Source organism: Piliocolobus tephrosceles, chromosome X, assembly GCF_002776525.5.
Source record: "Piliocolobus tephrosceles isolate RC106 chromosome X, ASM277652v3, whole genome shotgun sequence".
Classification (NCBI taxonomy): Eukaryota; Metazoa; Chordata; class Mammalia; order Primates; family Cercopithecidae; genus Piliocolobus; species Piliocolobus tephrosceles.
In genome coordinates, this window is record NC_045455.1 from 53,806,999 (window position 1) to 53,830,467 (window position 23,469).

Sequence of the window (23,469 nt, forward strand, 5' to 3'; positions counted from 1 at the left end):
ACCCATAATATCATAAACACTTCTAACAAAACTAATACATATATATATATATATATTTTTTAAACTGTTGATGATGTCATCTGTTAGCTAGTTATACTCAAATTTTTCTACTTATCTTTTTTAATCTTTCAATTTTTAAAAATTTTGGTAAAATAAATATAACCTAAAATTTACCATCTTAGCCATCTTTAAGTGTACAGTTCAATGGTATTAAGTACATTCATATGGTTGTTGCTAAACTTCACCAGCACTTTGGGAGGCTGAGACAGGCAGATCATTTGAGGTCAGGAGTTCAATACCAGGCTGGCCAACATGGTGAAACTCTGTCTCTACTAAAAAAAAAAAAAAAAGAGAGAAAAAAATGCCTGGCAGTGTGGTGCTCAACTGTAATCCCAGCTACTCAGGAGGCTGAGGTGGGAGAATCACTGGAGCCTGGGAGGTGGAGGTTGTGGTGAGCCGAGATCACACCACTGCATTCCAGCCTGGGTGACAGAGCAAGACTCCATCTCAGAAAAAAGAAAAACAAAACAAACAAAACAAAACAAAACAAAAACCCTACATGTATATTTTAGAAGAGTGTTTATTCTGCTGTTGTTGGGTAGAGTATGCTGTATATATCTTTTAGATCTAATTGGTTTATTATGTTTTTCAAGTCCTCTATTTCCTTGTTAATCTTCTCCCTGTTTTTTCTATTTGTTATTGAGAGTGGGATATTAACATGTTCAACTATTGTTATAGATATGTCTATTTTTGGCCAGGCAAGGTGGCTCATGCCTGTGATCCCAGCACTTTGGGAGGCCAAGGCGGGCAGATCACGAGGTCAGGAGATCGAGACCATCCTGGCTAACATGGTGAAATCCCGTCTCTGCTAAAAACATACAAAAAAATTAGCCAGGCGTGGTGGTGGGTGCCTGTAGTCTCAGCTACTCGGGAGGCTGAGGCAGGAGAATGGCCTGAACCGAGGAGGCGGAGCTTGCAGTGAGCTGAGATTGCGCCACTGTACTCCAGCCTGGGTGACAGAGCGAGACTTTGTCTCAAAAAAAAAAAAAAAAAAAGAAATGTCTATTTTTGCATTCATTTCTGTGAATTTTGTTTCATATATTTTCACTAATATTAGTTGCATAAATGTTTGTCATTGTTATATCTTCTTTCTGTATTTCACCTCTTATTAACGTATAATATCCTCCTGTGTCATATAATTTTTTTTCTGTTTAAAGTCTATTTTGTCTTTTATTACTATAGGCAATCAGTCTTATCTCTTTTAGTTACTACATGTAGGAAATGTCTTTTTCCATTGTGTTGCTTTCAACTTGTTTTTGACTTTTGATCTAAAGTGAGTCACAGGTAGACAGCATGTAGTTGGATTATTGTTTCTTACCTATTCTGCCAATCTCTGCATTTTGATTGGAGAGTTTAGACCATTTATATCTAAAGTAATTTTGACAAGAGGGACACACTTCTATTATTTTGCTATTTGTTTTCTATTTGACTTGTAGCATTTTTGCTCCTAATTTTCTGCATTCCTCTCTCTTTTGTATATAGTTCATGTTTTGTACTGAAATATTTTATTTCTCATTTCCTTTTTTTATATTCTATATTCTTTCTTTTTCTTTGGTGACTGGGGGATTATAATCAACATTGTAGAGTTATAATACTCAAACTTTGATGACACACAAAACTCTCCTACTTTACAGTACTGTTCCCAATCATTTTAGTTCTTGATGTCACAAAATTGCATCTTCATTCATCACATCCAAAACCATAAGCTAATAATAGTGTAATATTATTAGCTAAAGATTTTTAAAAATCATTAGTTTCTTAAATTATGTCGAAAACAAAATATGATTACAAACCTGTTACATTTTATTTTATTTTATTTTATTTTATTTTATTTTATTTTATTTTATTTTTGAGATGGAGTGTCACTCTGTTGCCCAGGCTGGAGTGCAGTGGTGCAATCTCCACTCACTGCAAGCTCCGCATCCCAGGTTCATGCCATTCTCCTGCTTCAGTCTCCCTAGTAGCTGGGATTACAGTTGCCCGCCACAACGCCCAGCTAATTTTTTGTATTTTTAGTAGAGATGGGGTTTCACTGTGTTAACCAGGATGGTTTCAATCTTCTGACCTTGTGATCTGCCCGCCTCAGCCTCCCTAAGTGCTGGGATTACAGGCATGAGCCATCACCCCAGCCACAAACCTGTTACAATAATACCAGCTATTATTATTGTTCATGCATTTACTTTTACTTCAATATTTATTTCTTCACACAGGTTTGAGCTACTGTCCAGTGTCCTTCCATTTTAACCTGCAATATTCCTTGTAGCATTTCTTCCTGCACAGGGCTAGCGGTAGTGATCTTTCTCAGCTTGTATTTATCTGAAACTGACTTAGTTTCTCTCTCACTTTTAAATAGTCATTTTGACACATAAAGGATTCCTGACTGACAGTTTTGCTTTTGTTTTTAGTTTTAGCACATTAGATATATCCACTTATTTCCTTCTGGCCTCCAAAGTGTCTGATAAAAAATCTGCCAATAATCTTATGAAGAATTCCTTGTATGTGATATCCTTGCTGCTTTCAAAATTTTCTTTTTGTCTTTTAACAGCTTGACTATAATAATGTTTCTTGGTGCAAGTCTCTGTTATATTTAGACTTCATTAAACTGCTTGGATGTTTATATTTAAGTCTTTTATCAAATTGGACATTTGGGGCCATTATTCCTTTAAGTATTCTCTATGCCCCTTTCTCTCTTTCTTCTTACATGAGTCTCATAATCATCTGTTGACCTGTGCGGTGGTATTACATAGGTTCCTTAGGCTCTGTTCAGACGTCTGTAATAATTTTTTTTCTATTCCTCAGACACAATGATTTCAATTGTCCAATCTACAGTTTCACTGATTCTTTCTTTTGCCTGCTCAAATCCACCTTTGAATTTCTGTAGCATTTTTTTAAAGTCATATTGTTCCATAGCAGAATTTATTATGAAATCAATTTTTTATATTTTATATTTTCTAATTGATATAATCATATTGTTTTATATATCATATTCTTGACTTTTTCCACATAGGCCTCTACCAATATGAATATCTTTAAGACAGCTGTCTTACAGTCTTTTTCCGGTAGATCTGCCATTGGGTTTTCTCATATACAGTTTCTGTTCATTTATTTATTTTCCTGTGAATGAGACTTCTCTGTAATTTTTTGTTGACAACTGGACATTTGAATTTAACAATGTGGTAACTCTAGAAATCACATTTCCTCTCTTTCTTAGGTTGTGATTTTATTTTGTTCTGCTTTGTTTTTATTGGTGTAGACAGTCTCTATCCTGAGTATCTATCTGGAGAACCATCCCCCAATATTTCAACGTAGGTTCTTTCTATTTTCCTTAAGTGTTGGCCAGTCTAAAAAATAAAGAGAAAGAGTACAAAGAGAGAAATTTTACAGCTGGGCCTCTGGGGGGTGCCATCACATATTGGTAGGACCATGATGGCACCCCTGAGCTGCAAAACCAGCAAGTTTTTATTAGGGATTTCAAAAGGGGAGGGAAGTACAAATAGGGAGTAGGTCACAGAGATCACATTCTTCAAAAGGCAATAAACGATCACAAGGCAGAGGGCGAAATTAGAATTACTGATGAGGTTCCATGTCCTGCTGGGCATGCATTCTCTTGATAAACATCTTAACAGGAAACAGGGTTAGAGAACAGACAACCAGTCTGATTAGATTTCACCAGGCTGGAATTTCCCAATCCTGGCAAGCCTGAGGGCACTGCAGGAGACCAGGGTGTATTTTATCCCTTATCTTCAACCACATAAGACAGGCACTCCCAGAGTGGCCGTCCATAGACTTACTCCTGGGAATGCATTCTTTCCCCAGGGTTATCAATTATTGATATTCCTTTATAGGAAAAGAATTCAGAGGTATTTCTCCTGCTCACATGTCCATTTATAGGCTGTCTGTGAGAAGAAAAATATAACTCTATTCTGCCCAACCCCACAGGCAGTCAGACCTTATGGTTATCTTTCCCTGTTCCCTGAAGATCACTGTTGTTATGTTCTTTTTCAGGGTGCCCTGATTTCATATTGTTCAAACACACATTTTTTACAAACAATTTGTACAGTTAGCACAATCATTTCAGGGTCCTGAGGCGACATACATCCTTAGCTTAAGAGGATGATAGGATTAAGAGATTAAAGTAAAGAAAGGCATAGGAAATTATAAGAGAATTGACTGGGGAAGTGATACATGTCAATGAAATCTTCACAATTTATGTTCAGAGATAGCAGTAAAGACAGGCATGAGAAATTGTAAAAGTATTAATTATGGGAACTAATAAATGTCCATGAAATCTTCACAATTTATGTTCTTCTGCCATGGCTTCAACCAGTCCCTCTGTTCTGGGTCCCTGACTTCCTGCAGCAGTATCAGTCTGTGGTGTAAACTTAATATTTTCATTTTAGGTCTTTTGGGGCCTATATCTTTCTCTGGACAAGCACCATGATTTTCTAACCTTCTCCACAACGTCTACTCCCTCTGCCATATAAACAGTTAAAATATTATAGTCTCTAATGTCTAATTCTCAAAAGGAGAAAAAGAAAAAATTCCTGACTCTTTAATTCCCCAGAAAATCACTTCTGCCAGAGGGGGAGAAACTTGCAAAAATGTGAGCAGTTGCAGCCATAATGGTTACATGCATCTGTGTCTGCACCTCTGTGATCAGAAGCAGCAATCAGTGATCAGAACATAGATTCCTAATATTTAAAGAGCAGGATTTTAAACACCCACCTTGGTTCCCACAACCAACTTGCCAACTTGTATCAGGAACATGTGTGGTTTTCTGCTATGGGAATGAAAGCTGGGGAGCCATTGCTGAACTAAGAGCTGAATTTGACCAAAATGATCTGTAATGTAGTGTGCTAGCTTTCCCCTGGAAGTTGCAAGGTATCCACAGACTCCAGAGTTCCAGAATCATCAGACAGATTCTGTCTGTGTAATTATTTTCTGGATGTGGAGTCAGATTTCTGGTTCTTTCTACTGTACCATTTTCCCAGTATTCAATTACAGAATATTTTTAATATAAAAGTGGAAATAATGTGAATTCCCATCAGTAGAAAAATAGTTTTAAAATGTTAAATATCTGTTCAATTTAATATAACTCAATAATGCAAAGAAATCCCTTAGATGTATTGCAATTATCTGAGAAACAGTTCAACCATATGCACATTGCTTATTTTATAGCATATATATATACACATATATAAAAGATTTTTTAAAAACACTTCTAAATACTACTTAGACTAAATTAGAAAACTTTATCACTTACTTGAGAAGTTAAAATGTATATAAGTCAATATGAACCAATTTATGTTTCTAATTTTGTAATCTGCACATTCCTTTTTTAAAAGGCCAACAGACATATAGAATAGAAAGTATATTTTTTTAAAATAAATATTAAGTAAAAAAAGAATTAAAAGTTCATATATAAATTCTTAAACCATATGAATAGAAAATATCTCCAATGTAAAAATATGTTGACTAAAAACATTTTAAATTCCCAGTTATTTGCAATTACAGAAATATATTTCATAATTATGACTGAATGTATTTTTAAATATTATAATAAATTGAATGATATGTCCTAGGCCAAATGGTATACTTCTACAGTTGTCTACATCCTTCTTCCCTTCTGCTAACAATCTGTAGGAAGCATGGCTCAGGAAGTGCAGTTGTAGAGGGATTTGTGTATTAGAATGGCTGTGTTTTCAATTGATAAGCTGTGTGAAGGCAAACTCTCTAGGGAAAAGATGGCTTTTGATAGCTTGCTAAATTTCTATGGGAACTTTGCAAATTTTTAAAATCATAATAAGGTAGACAGACAAATCAGACAGTGATAATATACATAAATAACCACATTTAAATAAAATTGACTAAATAAGCATCTGGAGTATTTTCAATGGTATTGTAATAAAATTGCTATTTTATTTCGATCCTGAAATTTTAACAGAAAAATTTATTTCTCTTTTTTAAAAATATAAGTTTATATTAACTCTGAAAATTTTGGTTTCTCTCTGCCATTTCCAAAATTTATATATCTCTTTTATTCTTGAAAATATGATACGAAAGAATCTTAGAGTTGTACATAGTTCATCTCTTTGTCCCCTAAGTATTCAATAAAATAAATACCAATTCAGCCAACAGAAAATATATTGCTCTGGGTTAGTAAATGGAAGGAAATAATAATAGAAAATCACATTTTAAGAATATACATATTTTGGAGAATAACTGAAAAAAATTGTCTTATCTGTTTCAACAGTCTAACAAAATGTAACACTTGATTGCTGATATAGCTATGAAAGGAATATTTAGTTGTTTTCTATTTTGTGCTTCAGTTTTATTCTTTCCTTGGTCAAATTTACTGTAAAAAAAAAAAAAAAAAAAAAAAAAAAAAAAAAAAAAAAAAAAAAAACCATTTAAATAAGCATGTATTATTAGAAAGTGTGGGGAAATTACAAAAGAAAAAAGTTTATTCTCAGTTAAAAATGATTTCATTCTTTTTTAATAATTTACCTAATAACCACTGATCTATTTGAAAATATACTGACATGAAGAAAACAATTATGATGAAAATTATATATTTTCTTCCAGAAAGATATAACAGAATATTGATATAGTAGTGAGGTACAGGAATATATGCAAACTAGTAAGTTTACTAACTTATTACAGTGGCTATCGTAAAAGTTTTTGTAGTGTCTAGTTGAAGTCAATAACAGCAAACAGCCAAGTCTAACTGTGATTAGGAATAGTTTTGGGTTTTCCTGTTGAGAATGGGGACTGAGAGACAGGACTAGCTGGATTTCCTAGGCCGACTAAGAATCCCTAAGTCTAGCTGGGAAGGTGACCGCTTCCACCTTTAAACATGGGGTTTGCAACTTAGTTCACACCGGAACATTCAGATAGTAAAGAGATCTCACTAAAATGCTAATTAGGCAATAATAGGAGGTAAAGAAATAGCCGGTCATCTGTTGCCTGAAAGCACAGCGGGAGGGACAATGATGGAGATATAAACCAGGCATTCAAGCTGGCAATGGCTACCCTCTTTGGGTCCCCTCCCTTTGTATGGGAGCTCTGATTCCTCTCTATTAAATCTTGCAACCTCAAAAAAAATTAAAAAAAAAAACAAAAGAATAGTTTTGCTATTTTATGATAATGTATTTATTCCATGCATGTGTGGTTTTGGAACATTAGTAACTCAAGACAAATGCAGACATAAATAAACTACATGTGCATAGAATTCTGTAGAGGGTATTATATTGTATTACAAAACTGAGTATTTTGAATTCTGACAAGATAGACAATAATGTGTCTGTCATTTTGCATAGATATTACTTTTTAATTATTTACACTAAGTTTAATTCCAGGGTAAAATTCAAAGAAAAATATAAAGCTATATGATTTTTAGTCAAAATGGTAACACTATTTTAAAGTACTTCCCCCTTGAGTTGTTTTATCCTTTCTTCCATAAAGTAGTTAGAATTATTATCTTGCATGCTCCCTTGGGTCTCCTCCATCTAGATTATTTTGCCTCCCCTCAACCCCCACACAACTTGAGAGTTCTCTAATCTTTCATCCATCACACTGTCTCAATTATTTAAAATCCCTCTTTCTACTTGTGATGACTTTTCTACCTTAGCTGAACATTCTACAAAACACAAGGATAGAGGTGCTATATTAAGCATTAAAATAATTCATCCAATACTGTAATCAAAAGAAGGCAGGGATAGCTATAGTTTTATCAGACAAAATAGATTTTAAGAAAAAAAATCACTACAGACTAAGAAGGATGATACTAATGATAGAACAGTCCATTCATTTTGAACATATAACAATTGATTGTAAGTATATATTCATTAAATATCGTGCACCTAGATATATAAAACAAACATTAATAGACTGAAGAAAGAGATAGAAATACACTAAGAGTAAGAGGCTTCAATATTCCACTTTCAATAACAGATATAATGCACCGAGAGAAAATCAGTAAGTAAACATTGGCTTTGAATAACACTATTAATCAAATGGATCAAACAGACATATCAAAAACATCCCACCCAACAGCAGTAGAAGATGCATTCTACTTAAGCATGCACAGAAGACTTTGCGGTATAGGTAGTATATTAAGTCATGAAACAAGTTTTAACAAATTTAGGAAGATTGAAATCATACTGAACAACTTTTTCAACCAATTTGGAGTGAAACTAAAAATTAATAACAGAAGGAAAAATTAAAAATTCACAAATATATGAAAAAGGGCACATTATTGGACAATCAATGCATCAAATAATCAAAAAGGAAATTAAAAATATCTTGAGACAAACAAAAATGGCAAAAACTCCAAAACTTCTGAGATTCAGAAAAAGCGGTATAAAGAGGGATGGTTATAATAATAAATGCTTATACTAGAAAAGGAGAAACATCTTAAATAAATAACCTACCTTTGCTCATCAGGGAACTAAAAAAAGGAATAAAAACTAAGCCCATGGTTAGCGGAAGAAAGTAAATCAAAGATTATAACAGAAATAAGTAAAATAGAGAATAGAAAAACAGCAAGATTTTTTTTTTTTAAAAGACATATTAGTTCGATTTTTGAAATAAAAAACTGAAAAACTCTTAGACTGTGAGAGAAAAGAAAGACTCAGTTAAATAAAAATTTTAAACAGCAGACATTACAACTGATGCCACAAAAATCATAAGAAATGAGACTACTGTAAAAAATTATTTGTCAAGAAATGAAATAGTCTAGAATAAATGAATAATTTAATAAAATAAAACAACCTACTGTTTAAAAAGAAAACTTTAGTCAAACTAAATTTAAAAGAATTTGTGCAAAGAACGATTCATGAATGGGGCAGCCTCCACAGCCAGTGTAGGCTCAGAGACTCCCAGCTCAGCCACGTGGGAAGATTTGTGGACAGAAAAAGGAAAATGATATACAGAAAATGGAATTGAGGTGCAGAGACAGCCGGATTGGTTACAGCTTTCAGTTTGCCTTACTTGAACAGAACTTGAACAACAGGCCATCTTTGGCCAAAACTCAGTGACTGTCACAAAAGTAGGCTACAGTCTGTTTACAACTCCATTTAGGTTTTAGTTCACAATGTAGAGAGACACTTTTAAGCTGAACTTAAAACATGTAAGGAAGAAGCTTTAAGCTGAATTTGATTTAATACTACCAGAACTTAATGAATATATAGAAAATCTAAACAGATCAATAACCAATAAGGAGAATGAATAAGTATCAGAAGCCTCCCAACAAAGAAAAGCCTCACTGGTAAATTCTTTCAAACATTTAAATAAGAATTAACATCAATACTTCTCATTATCGTCCAAAAACAATTGATAAGGGAAGAATTTCAAACTAGCTTTAGGAGGACAACATTACTAAAATAACAAAGCCAGGCAAAGAAAAAGACACTACAAAAAAAGAAAATCACAGGTCAATATCCCAGATAAACAATGTAAAAATCTTCAATAAAACCAAATTCAATAACTTAAGGACCATTCACCATAGCCAACTATAATTTATCCCTAGGATAAAAGAATCGTTCAACACACAAATAAATAAATGTGATATATAACACTAAGAGAATGAAGGAAAAAAAAAAAAAAAAAAGATCATTGCAATAGTTGCACAAAAAGTGTTTGACCAAATTCAGCAACCTTTCATCATAAAAACTCTCCAAAAACCAGCAACAGAAAAACTCACCATGACATAATTAAGGTCATATGTGAAAAGACCACAGTTAACATCATACTCAACAGTAAAAAACTGAAAGTTTAGAAACAAGGCATTCATGTCCACTCTTGCCTCTCCTGTTCATTATACCACTAAAAGTTTCTAGCAAGGGCAATTAGGCAAGAAAAAAATTAAAAATAAATAAATAATTAAATGGAATTAAATAAGAAATCAGATTACATAATCCTATATGTAGAAAACCCTAAAATTTCTTTTTTTTTTTTTTTTTTTTTTTTTTTTTTGAGATGGAGTCTCGCTGTCGCCCAGGCTGGAGTGCAGTGGCCAGATCTCAGCTCACTGCAAGTTCCGCCTCGCGGGTTTAAGCCATTCTCCTGCCTCAGCCTCTCAAGTAGCTGGGACTACAGGCACCCGCCACCTCGCCCAGCTAGTTTTTTGTATTTTTTAGTAGAGACAGGGTTTCACCGTGTTAGCCAGGATGGTCTCGATCTGCTGACCTCATGATCCGCCCGTCTCGGCCTCCCAAAGTGCTGGGATTACAGGCTTGAGCCACCGCGCCCGGGCGAAAACCCTAAAATTTCTATCAAAAACTGTTAGAATTAATAAATGAATTCAGTAAAATTGCAGGATATAAAATTAAAATACAAAAACAATTGTGTTCCTGTACACCAAAAACAAACTCTTTGAAAAGGAAATTAAGAAAGCATTTTTTTCTACAATAGTATAAAAAGAATTAAATTGTTAGAAATAGACTTAACTAAGGAATAAAAGACTTGAGACCTGATCAAGGCAAAACATTAATAAAAAAAAAAATTAAAGAAAGCACAAATAAATGTAAAATATCCTGTGTCCATGGATTGGCAGACTTAATATTGTTAAAATTGTCATAATTCCCAGAGCAAGAGCAGTCTCTAGGTTCAGTTAAATCTCTGTTCAAATCCCCATGCCACTTTTTACATAAGAGCAAAAAATTATAAAATGTATATGAAAACAATTCCTTATAGTCTAAACAATGTTGAACAAAAAGAACAAAGCTGAAGGCAATATGCTTTCTGACTTTAAAATACAGTAGCTTCCTCTTATTTGTGAGGGATATGTTTCAAGATCTCCAGTGGATACCTAAAACCTTAGATGACACCAAATTCTATATATTATATTTTTTCCATCTAGTGACTGAGAAGGCTACTAAGTGACTAACGGGTGGGTAGTATACACAGTGTAGATATGCTGGATCCATGGATGATTCATATCCCAGGTAGGGTGGTTGGAACAGTGTGACATGCCATCACATTACTCAGAAAAACTTACAGTTTAAAACACAGGAATTGTTTATTTCTGAAATTCTATTTAATATTTTGGAACTGTGGTTTACTGCAGGTAACTGAAATGGTAGAAAACAAACCCACAGATAAGGGAGATACTACTGTATATTATGGCAGATTGTATATTACTATAAGTTACAGTGATTAAAATAATACGATACTGCCATAAACATAGACATATAGAACTATGAAAGAGAACAGACCCCAGACAAAATCCCTTGAATATACCATCAACTGATCTTTTGCAAGGATGCCAAGAGTACACAATAGAGATGGGATAGTTTCTTCAAAAACTGGTGTTGGGAAAATTGGATATTCCCATAATAAAAAATAAAATTGGAAACGTATTTTAATCATATACAAAGATTAACTCAAAATAAATTAAAGACTTAAAACAGAGACCTAAATTGTAAAACTCTTAGAAGAAAACATAAGGAATAATATTTATGACATTGGCATTGGCAATGATTTTTTTTGGATAAGACAGCAAAATTGAAGGCGATAAAAACAATGATAGACAAGTGGGACTATGTATAACTAAAAGCTTCTGAACAACAAATGCAACAATGAACAGAGTGAAAAAAGGCAGTTAAAATATTTGCAATTGTTAAAGGTTAATATGCAAAATACAAGATTAAGTCCTTCAACTCATACTAAAAAAAAAAAAAAAAAAAAAAAAAAAGTCCTGATTTAAAAGAACTTGACAAATAACTTGAACAGACATTTTTCTCTAGAAAGACATAAAAATGGCCAACAGGTATATGAAAATATTCTTAACATCACAAATCAACAGAGAAACACCAGTCAAAACTACAATGAGATAGCACTTCATACCTGTTATAATGATTATTACAAAAAATGAATAAAACAAAATGTAAAAAGTGTTACATGTATGTAAGAAATTGCAATATTAATATATGTTGATAAGAATGTATAACGGTGCAGCTGTTATGAATAACAAGTTTCCTGATAAAATGCAAATAGACTACAGTAGGATATAGAAATCTTACTTCTGGGTAATTAACCCAAAACAAAAAATTAGGATCTTGAACAGATATGTGCACCCTTATGTTAACTGGAACATTATTTACAGTTGATAAGATACAGAAGCAACCTAAATGTCCATCAGTTGATTAGTGGATAAGGAACATGCTATATACAAATACAATAAAATATTATTCAGCTTTTAAGAAGAAGGAAATCTTGTAATATGCAACAACATGGATGAACCATGAAGTCATTATGCTAACAGAAATAAGTCAGTCACAGACCTACCAATACCACATAATTCCACCTATATGATATATCTAAAATAGTCAATCTCATTAGAATCTCAGTAGAAAGTAGATGGCAGTTGCCAAGGGTAGGGGAGAGGGAAAAATGGGGAGATGTTATTCAATGAGCATGAATTTTAATAATGCAAGAGGAATAAGATTAACAGATCTGCTGTACAACATTGTACCTATAACTAATAATACTTTATTGTGTTCTTAAAATTTTAGTAAGCAACTAGATCTCATGTTAAATGTTCTTACCGCAGTATATTTTTTTAAATCAACAAATTAAAAAATAATAATAACAATTACTTTAAGATAAGAAGAGATTTATTCTTAAATACCTTGCTAGAGTACAAAACCACACTAAATAGGGTTAATTTATAGCATACTACATCTGAGGATGTATTAGTTGTCAATATCACTACATGCCAAAGAAAGTAAAAAAAATCTAGCTGTCCTTTATAGGAAGAAGCTCTCCAGTTAGTTATGAGACTAAATTCTGAGGGTGCTGATAAAGAGAGCTGGGATATAAAATTTAATTTGTGGCGTTATCCCAAAATACAAGATACAACACTCTGTAAAAAGCCCCTAGAAGGTGATAAACTCACTTATATAATGCTCACTAGGACCATGGAAAAGTGACTGTCCATGCTGAATAAATATGAGATGCCTGAGCTGCCTCTCAGATGGTGAAAGAGAAACCATGCTGAATTGGACATGCAGTCAAAAGGCTCACAGATGATAGCGTCCTGCAGGAAGGTCACAACACTAAGCAGTGCACAAGTAAAAGAATCACTCTTTCTGATACCAAGGCTAAAAGTAGATGTATTAGTCTATTCTCATGCTGCTATCTGAGACTGGGTAATTTATAAAAGAAAGAGGTTTAATGGACTCATGGTTCCACATGACTGGGGAGGCCTCACAATCATGATGGGAAGACAAAGGAAAAGCAAAGATATATCTTACATGGCAACAGGCAAGAGTGAGCTTGTGCAGGGGAACTCCCCTTTATAAATCCATCAGATCTTGTGAGACTTACTCACTATCATGCAAACAGCATGGGAAAGACTCACCCCCATAATTCAGTTACCTCCCACTGGTCCCTCCCATGGCACGTGGGAATTATGGGACCTGTGATACAAGATGAGGATTGGGTGGGGACACGGCTAAAACTTATCAGTAGGAGAAGCTACTACAAAACTTGATTAATTATTGAAAGACAATAGAGGCAGAACAGTGGTGTTTAACCACTGGAAGAGAAGCGATCTTAACCATGATAATAACTGGCAAGTTTTGAGTGGCAGCCAAAGGTTAACAAACAGCTCAGGGTTATAAATATGGTCATTAGAATACAGAATTTCTAGGGAAACACAGGTGGGCAGTCAACAAAGTTATTTATTCAATTTGTATCAACAGAAAAATGAAGGGTGAAATATCTGTGTACTGAAGACAATTGATCCATTTAATAGTACTGATTGCCCAGTTTCTGGAGCTAAGCCAGTTTTGCAGTTAGAATGCATTACCTGAAGAAGCACTGAAATCCCCAGGGGAAAGGCCTATGCAAGACCATAGTGAGTAACCTACCCAAAATGTGTATCTTGGAGCTTCACTAAAGAGACTCACGTTAATTTCCTCTGGTAACTGTGGACTGGAAAGCAGAAGATTCCCTGACATGTTGAGGGATGTCAGAAACAAGGCCTGTTGACACCAATAGCATCATCATACTGTCATGCCACTTCGCTGTCAGAAAAGGAATATATTGTGACATATGTAGTAAAGGGAAATAATATAAATAGATCTCTAGCCAAGGACTAGCCTACAGACCGTACAATGGGGACCTGGTTGTCATTTCATCACAATGTACCTTTCTTTAGTCCATTGAGGAAAAACTATCATGGTACAAAACTTGAGGGAATTCTTCAAAAACTATTATTCCCTATAAAACAAGAAATTCAAAAGCAATATTACATCCCAAGTGACTTAAAAAAATATAATATCACTCTTAATAGTCTAAAAAGGACCAGATTAGTGGATTAGCAGTTCTTATTATATCTATTTTGATTCACCTATGTGACTCCTATAGAAATAGGATGGATGCTGGAGAATGACTATAGAATACTATAGGATCAACTTTGTTGTTGACCAAATACCAAATCCCATTAGGATGTGACACTTTTGCTAAAGATAATTAGTATAGCCTCAGAGACTTGGAAAATATAGTTTTCTATTATGATAAGAAAAGGATTAAAACAGTTCACATTCACATGTAATAAACAGCACCTTACACTCACAATTGTGTCCCAAAGCTACGTTAACACTTCCACCTCTGTCATAGTTTAGTCAGAAGAGCTATGGACTATCTGAATATTGTACAAACCATCTCTGATATAAAACCCTGACATGAATGAAGCGGCACACCTGGAATGCATTACATCACTGACAGGGTGCACAGCCAGAAGCATGTGAGGGAAGCCTAGATGAAGGTTATACCCAATATAGTTACACAGTATCCCTTCCTTGGCCTATGTCTATGATAATATCTTATGATCAGATGAAAGACAAGAACACATCTCAATTTGGTTTATCAGTAATTTGTCTTGGCATTGGCATGCAAGTCAATATCGATGAAAACTGTACGATAACTCCCTATGCTATTAACCTTGAAAAAGGTGATAGAGGAAAATCTTCCCAATAGGTATAAATTCAGACAATTACCCTAATCATCCACTTTGTGTGGACAGAGATTTATCCCAAAGAGGCAGTAAACATAGGCTCGTGATTAGTATTTAGTAGCCTGGATGAAAAATACTGTATTTTTTGCTTAAAGTCTGGGTTATAAGTATATGATGTGTAAATATGTCACATATCAAAAAACTCATTCATCTCTGTAAATCGACCAATTCACAAAGAAGTCAAAAGGACTCAGCAAAGGAACCTTAGCATGCCTTTGTAATTTGCAATCACAGGTCTAGCATGATGGGCACATTAATAAAGTGGCCATCGTGGCAGCAATGAAGGAGATGCCTGAGATAAACAGCCTGTACTCACATGATCAGTGTTAGTTTGGCAGCTTCCAGAGACCAGTGATCCACCTTCCAGGAACAGGAACCAGTGGCATGCTCCATTGAGGGAGCCAACAGAAGCTTCGTGGTAAGGACCAGTGGATTACTCTCAAGCAATAGATATCTATCTGGATAAATTTGTATATTTACTGCCTGCACAGCTTTGGCATATCTGAAAAGGTATTTAATATGTTGGCATCAGTTTATACGTAAACTTGCATAAACACAGGAGATCCACTTTCTATTAAAACACGTACAGTAATCAGCCAATGACCATAGATACACATGTAGCATATGGCACCAAGTTACTTCCAGGCTTGATAGCTGTTCGAAGGTGGTTAATTACTCCAATGAACACATACCCTGACCATCTGAAAGGAGAATTCTTACTAAGAACAAGTGTGAAACAGTGATAGGAACAAGTTTTGAGTGATCCCAAATATAATCCACCTGACTTAATACTTGTTATATGAGTATTTGGTGAGTGAAAAAAACTATTAGGAAAATGTGGAACTTTTAGATAATATGGCTCTCATACCTCATTGAATCTTTTGGATTTTTTTAGAAGAGAGAAGATCATTAATTTTATAGTCAGCAACAACACATTGCATGCCTCCTACAAATTGGGCATCATAATATTATCTGGAGAAAAGTAAATGTCATGAGCCCTAATGTGTAATTTCTAGGAAACTACTTGGCTTATGTCTTCATCTATCAATACTTGCAGTCCCCAACCTTAATTATACACTGTTCAATAACCTGCTTACTTGCTTACTTTAGTATAGTGTCTTATCTAAAGTTTTCATCCTCTGGGTGTTAATCTATCACTGGAAACAGTTTCAACTATAATTTTTTCATTCTTGATCTTGACTCACTCATATGACCCAGTGAAACAAACTACAGTGTTCTCTTTGCATTGATTTGACTTCCGGGCCTTTATAAATCTTACTTCTCTAATTAGGCTGTAAAAAGAAACTGCAATATACAGATTCATGAAATAGAATCAGGACGGGGAAACATTTTTAACAGTTTTGAAGCCCAAGGGGAATTTAGAACTGTCACTGTGATGAGTTGGGTTTAAAAATCCAATGGTCTATATTAAAATAAATAGTCTTATGACAACACAGTTCCTGCTCTAGGTATCTCAGAGTCACCATAGTTTTGTATGTTTGGAAATGCTTAAATATACTGGAAATAATAAATTATATTACATTTTCATATTACAACTATTGTTCCATTTCATGTCCTAATCATTGCTTGTCTGTATAATTTCAACAATTTCTCAAATGATTTCTATTACTAGGAATCTGTTCTTTGTCAAATGGCTTTCCTAGAAAGCAGTATCTATTTTATGTGACTTTAATATTTCAGAATCACATGGTTTTCTCGTATCTGCTCAGTTGTTTTAAAACTAGTGAACATATTCATCCTACAAAGGGAATATCACATAAAACTTTGTTATATTTTAAAAAGCATGGAGACTTCTACTTATGGCCATGATAGAAAAATTGGTACTGGATAACCCTCCATGAATAAACAAATATTAAATTGAATGACTGAACAACCACTGGACTATTTGTAAAGATCTAAAATATTGTGCCATTTTTTGATAAAATGTGCATATACATTTATATTATGTTTCAGAAGTGTATCTATTAAGAGCATTTTCCTTGGGTGTGTGTAAATAAAAAGTTAGCTATTTTCTAGTTTAAAAACATGATTTTTATAACTAGTGATTATTTATTTATTTTATATTTGATTATAATGAAATTTCCATTTATTCCTAAATGTTGATTATTTTAATCCCTCCAAATATAAGTTTCTTAAAAGCAGCCATCTTGATTGTCTTCTGTTCTTATATATTCTTATAACATCGTTCAATACTTGGCATTCTTTACATACTCAAAATATATATGCTGAGTTTTTGAAAAGACAAATACTTTTTTTTTTGTCAAATAAATATTCATCCATGTTATAGGTTAAACAGCTTTCCTTTGCAGATTTTTTAATAAATATGTTAATGAAAATCACCATATTTGCATATATACTTTACAGTAGATGCGATATAAATTGTAAATGGCTTGGTCATATATATTAATAATACTTACATTAAAGAAAGCTATGCTAGCCTTCATTTACTTTGCATCGTCTTTTGGTAAGATAAGTGGCAAAATATTTAAATCAAGTAAATGGAGAAAAGACAGTAAACACAGTATTTTATAAAAGAATACACTTGACAGATGCAACTTAGGCAAAATAATATTTAAGACTGGGTGAAGGGTCTTTAAAATGATAATGGAAAAATGCATACTACAAAAAACTACTCATAAATTTCAAAACTTTTGCACACTAACAAACTCGTACTAACTTTTTAGAACATATTTGAACAGTATCTAGTTTGAGGCATTAAGAAGAAAAGGCATCAGTTTAAAAAGAGCCCCTAGAAAATTCACATGTATTCTATTCAAATTGAAGCAAGAACCATTATAAAATTTAGGGTGAAGCTTGGATAGAAAAATGATGAATCATCGATGCTTTATGAAAAGTTTAGGAGGACAATAACCTAGAGAAATTTGCAGAGTATGAATGGTTAACTTGTTTTAAGAAGGGACAAGACAATGTTGAAGCCCACAGCATCAGACCATCTTCACCAATTTGCTAGAAATAAAATAATCTTGTTCATGCCCTAGTTGGAGAAGACCAACAATTAACAGCAGAAACAATAGACAACACCAGAGACATCTCAACTGGTTAAGCTTACACAATTCTGACTACTAAAAAATTCAAGCTGTGCCAAGTTTCCATTTAATAGATCCTGAAACTTTCATGCCTGGGTCAAAAACTATCGTGTCTGGGTCGGGCAGACAAGAGCATAACGTTCAATGAAAATTTTAACAAAGTGAGATCAAGAACCTGAAGCATTTCTTAAGAGAACTGTAACAGGAGATAAAACATGGCTATACCAATATTATCCTGAAGCAAAAGCACAATAAAGTAATGGCTGTCAAGAATTGGAAGTGGTCCAGTCAAAGTAAAAGCAGAGGGCAAAATCATGGCATCATTTTTTGGGATGCTCGTGGCTTTTTGCTTATTCTCTGGAAGTTCAAAAACTATAAATCCTGCTTATTATGAGTGTTTGAGAAAGTTAGTCAATGCTTTAACACAAAAACACCCAGCAAACTTCATCAGAGAGTCCCTCTCTGCCATAACAATGCTTCTGCTCATTACTCTCATTAACAAGGGCAATTTTGTGAGAGCTTTAATGGAAAATCATTAGGCATCCCACTTAGGGTTCTGATTTGGCTTCTTCTGACTGTGTTTTTTTTTTTTTTTTTTTTTTTCCTAATCTGAAAAACATCTGTAAAGGACATGTATTTTCTTTAACTAATAACATAAAAAGACTACCTTAAATTCTTAGGACTGTCATTTATTTAGAGATGAACTGCTGCTGTCATTGCTTACAAAAGCATCTTAGCCTTGATGGAGCTCATAGTGAGAAATAAAGTTCATACGTATATTTTTATTTTTAAGTTTCATTTTTTGGTGAACTTTTTGAAGTTCCCTCATATATGAAACCTTTTCCTAGAATACATACAAATAAATGTATTATAATGTACATCAGCATTCATTCAACAAATATTTTGAGTACCCATCACATGTCTTTAACTGTAAAAGGAATTTAGACGGTATCTGTGAACGAAGCATAAAAACATCACTGACGTCATGAAACTTAACTTCTGTAAATGGAAAATATACAACAAATGATAATCAAATAGATATAATAAGTTACATATTATGCTGAGGATGATAACTATTTTGGGGAAAATGAAACAAGGAAAGTGAGTTTAGAAATAATAGAGAGAGAGGAAAGTTACAATTATAAAGAGGACTGGGAGGTAGAGTGATATTTTAACCATAAGATGATATTTTATTAAGAGATTGAAGAAGATTTTGATCACATGGTTCTCTTGGTAAGGAGCATGTAAGCAAAGGAAAAAACCTGTGCAAAGCCCCATGACACAGCTAATTTGACATGTTCAAGGATCAGTAAGAAGGCCAGAGCGGGTATAGGGCAGTGAGGGGGGAGCAGAGGAGTAGATGAGAAGGGCAAAAATATTGATATTTTACAAAGATATTTCATATTTGATAATGTTTGTCATATGTTTCATAAAGAATCATGTAGAGACTATGGTCTCCATATTTTGTAATTCAAATCTAAAATAATAAATTATTACAATTAAGGAAAATTAATTTGACAATAATAATGGAAAGTGCAGTGTGTCTTGTTCAGTTGACAAATAAATTCAGAACCAAAAGAAAATGGAAAAATTCAGGTATTCTCATTCATATTTTATGTAAAGGAACTTCATCTCATAGTTTTTGATGACAAAATAAGATGTTAGCATAATATAGCACTTTTAGGTGTTTTTAAAAGTATATTCTATCCATGACATTAATAGCCCACAACTCACAGTTGGTAGCAGAAGGTACCAATTCTTGCTAAAAAAAAAAAAAAAAAAAATCCAAATCTTTAATCTCTCAGGGCATTTCTAAAAGAAGAGGAATTTGATTCTTTAGTTTTGTGAAAGTGAAAGTCTCATAACCTTTTATGGAACAAGTGGTTCATCACATTTGATCTGTTGAGCTATAAAAGCAGGAAACTTCAATATGAACATCACACAGAACTCTTACCATTTATTCTGTTGTTCCATGTGGTCACAGCTTTCGGCTCTTAAAAGCACTTCTTTTACATCATTTTTTGAAGTTGGTACCTTTAATGAAAAGATTTTCTCAATGTTCATGAATTTTGCAACTACTATAAATCAGGTGACAGCTTAAGAGTAAAGAGCTTTAAAAATATTGTTTTGCTTCATTTTTCATAAAATTTAAGTATACAGGCCGGGAGCGGTGGCTCAAGCCTGTAATCCCAGCACTTCGGGAGGCCGAGACGGGCGGATCACGAGGTCAGGAGTTCGAGACAATCCTGGCTAACACGGTGAAACCCCGTCTCTACTAAAAAATACAAAAAGCTAGTCGGGCGAGGTGGCGGGCACCTGTAGTCCCAGCTACTCAGGAGGCTGAGGCAGGAGAATGGCGTAAACCCGGGAGGTGGAGCTTGCAGTGAGCTGAGATCCGGTCACTGCACTCCAGCCCGGGCGACAGAGCAAGACTCCGTCTCAAAAAAAAAAAAAAAAAAAAAAAAATTTAAGTATACAGAATCAAATAAAAACACTGTAACAGGGAAGGCACCAGAAAAAGACTATATCAATACTTGAATATTTATGATATAATCAGTAATATGTAAAATATGTAACATATATGTACACATATGTATATTGATATTCAGCAGCTAGTTTACACTACCTCTTTATCTATCCCTCCACCCACGTCTCCCTCCTTCAGATTGTTTCATATTTTGCAGCTCTATTGCTTGGTGCATAAACATTTAGGATAGTTATGTTTTTTGAAGGATTGTCCCATTTATATTAATATAATATCCCTCAATACCTCTGGTAATTTTATTTGCTATGAAGACTACTTTTCCTGATATGAATATATCCACTCCTGTTTTAAAAACTTATTATTTGCATGATACATGTTTCATCATTTTACTTTCAACCTTCCTGTATTTCTATATTTGAAGTGCTTTTCTCAGGGACATGTAGCTGGGATATGTGCTTAAATTTACTTTGCCAATCACTTTTAATTTGTGTATTTAGAACAGTTACATATAGTGATTAACATGTTAGGGTTTACTTTTGCCTTTTTGTTTGTGTTGCTGTCTGCTCCATGATTTTCTTCTGATTTCATTTATCTATCTAGTTCTGGGTTATTTGAACATTTTAAAATTTTAATTTTGATTTATTTGTAGTGTTTATGACAGTATGTGTTTATTTCTATAGGTTTTTATTTTAGTCGTATTTACGTAGGTTATTACAATCTACTGCTATTCATTTTACTGGATCAAGTGAAATACAGAAATCTTATTTTATGTCTCTTCACCTTCTCCAATTTATAATATTGTTGTGTTAAATTTTTCTTCTATATTCTACAAATACTGAAGAGAATTCTGTGGGAGTTTTGAATGTAGATCTTTTTCTTTTTTCTTCTAGAAATGTTACTATTTTCTCTTCTTTCATGCACTGAATTCTCATCATTATGAGCCTGTTCTGAGGTACAACTTTTATACGTGTAATGTATAGAGTGTATAGATATAATGGTATATATAGAAAAGTTACACATATAATATTACATACATATATAGTAATATATGTGTGTTTGTGTGTGTGTATATGTATATAATAGAGCACCAGTGGCCTCATCAACCTGGCAACTATGCAACTCTTTTAAAAAATAATGTCAATAATGTTTAACCCTGTTTTCACAAGTATCTCATTTTAGCGTTCTTAAACATAGGGAAGTTCTTTACTGCTTTGAATGAAATACAATGAAAGTGACATTTGCCAATATCAGGCATCTGGCCTTCCACTGGCAGTTTCCATGTTCTAACTTTCTAGGAACACTCATTCATAGGGAATCTATGTTAGTCCGTTATCACACTGCTATAAGGAACTACTGAGACTGAGTAACTTGTGAAGAAAAGAGGTTTAATTGACTCACACTTCTATAGGCTGTACAGGAAGGCTGGGGAACCTCAGGAAACTTACAATCATGGAGGAAGGCAAAGGGGAAGCAAGCGCATCTTACCATGGCATAGCAGGAGAGAGAGTGAAGGGGGAAGTGCCACCACTTTTAAACAAGCTGATGTCTTCAGAACTCCATCATGAGAACAGCAAGTGGAAGTCCTCCCCTATGATTCAATCACCTTCCACCACCCACCTCCTTCAACATGAGGGGATTACAATTCACCATGAGATTTGGGTGGGGATGCAAAGCCAAACCATTATCAGAAGCCAAAAAGCAAGTACCAAATCCAGCTTTCCTAAAGTTAACAAGTTTCACAAAGACTAAGCTGTAGTAAAAAGTGCAGCAAAATTGAAAAGATTCTCAGATGCAATGATAAGATTAACATCCTCAGATTACATATTCATTTAACTCTTATTCGTCATCAAATGTTAAGCAATTAGAGAAAATGGGATATTATTAAAAGTTTATATTATAATTTGTGGAAATGTTGCTGTATTAGAATAATACCTAGATAATGAATGAAAAATACAGGTTATGGCTATAAAGCCTTTATTTTGTAGTAATGTATTTGAAATAAACAGCAAAATTCTTCATTTTTTAAATCATAAGAACATTATTTTGTGTGGAAAAGCTATTTTTCTTTCATTAGTATTGTAAATGATAACTTTATTTTTTCTAGTATATCTATGATTTTGGTTTACTTGTGCTATTTTATTTTTAAATTAATATATCTCTAGATAGGTTTAATTTTAGGTTTTCTGATACTGATTACTTTTTTAATATTTCATAATTTTCATGAGTGTATATAGAAATAATAGTCACCTTACATTTTACTTCTGAATACTTTATTAATGGATTATTATTCTTTAAAATTTTATGCCTTGCAACTGTTTTTATTAAATGCACTTGTTTTCTTTATTTGCGTTAAAAACATATAATTTATTGGCAGTATACAAAGGTTTATGTGTATATACATAGTTTTAATCCTGCTGATAATTTCACTCAAATCCATTACATCATTGCTAATTGACATATTTTGTCTTTGTCAAATTGTTTATAAGTTCATAGATGAAAGTAGACACATCAAATATTTTAACTATGATTTATGCTTTTAAAGTTCTTATTTTATGAGTATTTAGCTAATTCAATACAATATCCATTGGTATGTTAAGTTTATATTGTTACAAATTAAGAATGAATTATTCTGTTTATAATTATATTATACTCACATTCTGGCTTTGGTAATGAACAACCTTTGCTCTATATGAATGCCCTCATACTAATATATTTTAATTGTTTTATTATATAATATGTATACATGAAAAAAATCTATACAACACACATGTGAATCTAAAATCACAATAATAAAAAAAAAAAAAAAAAAAAAAAAAAAAAAAAAAAAAAAAAAA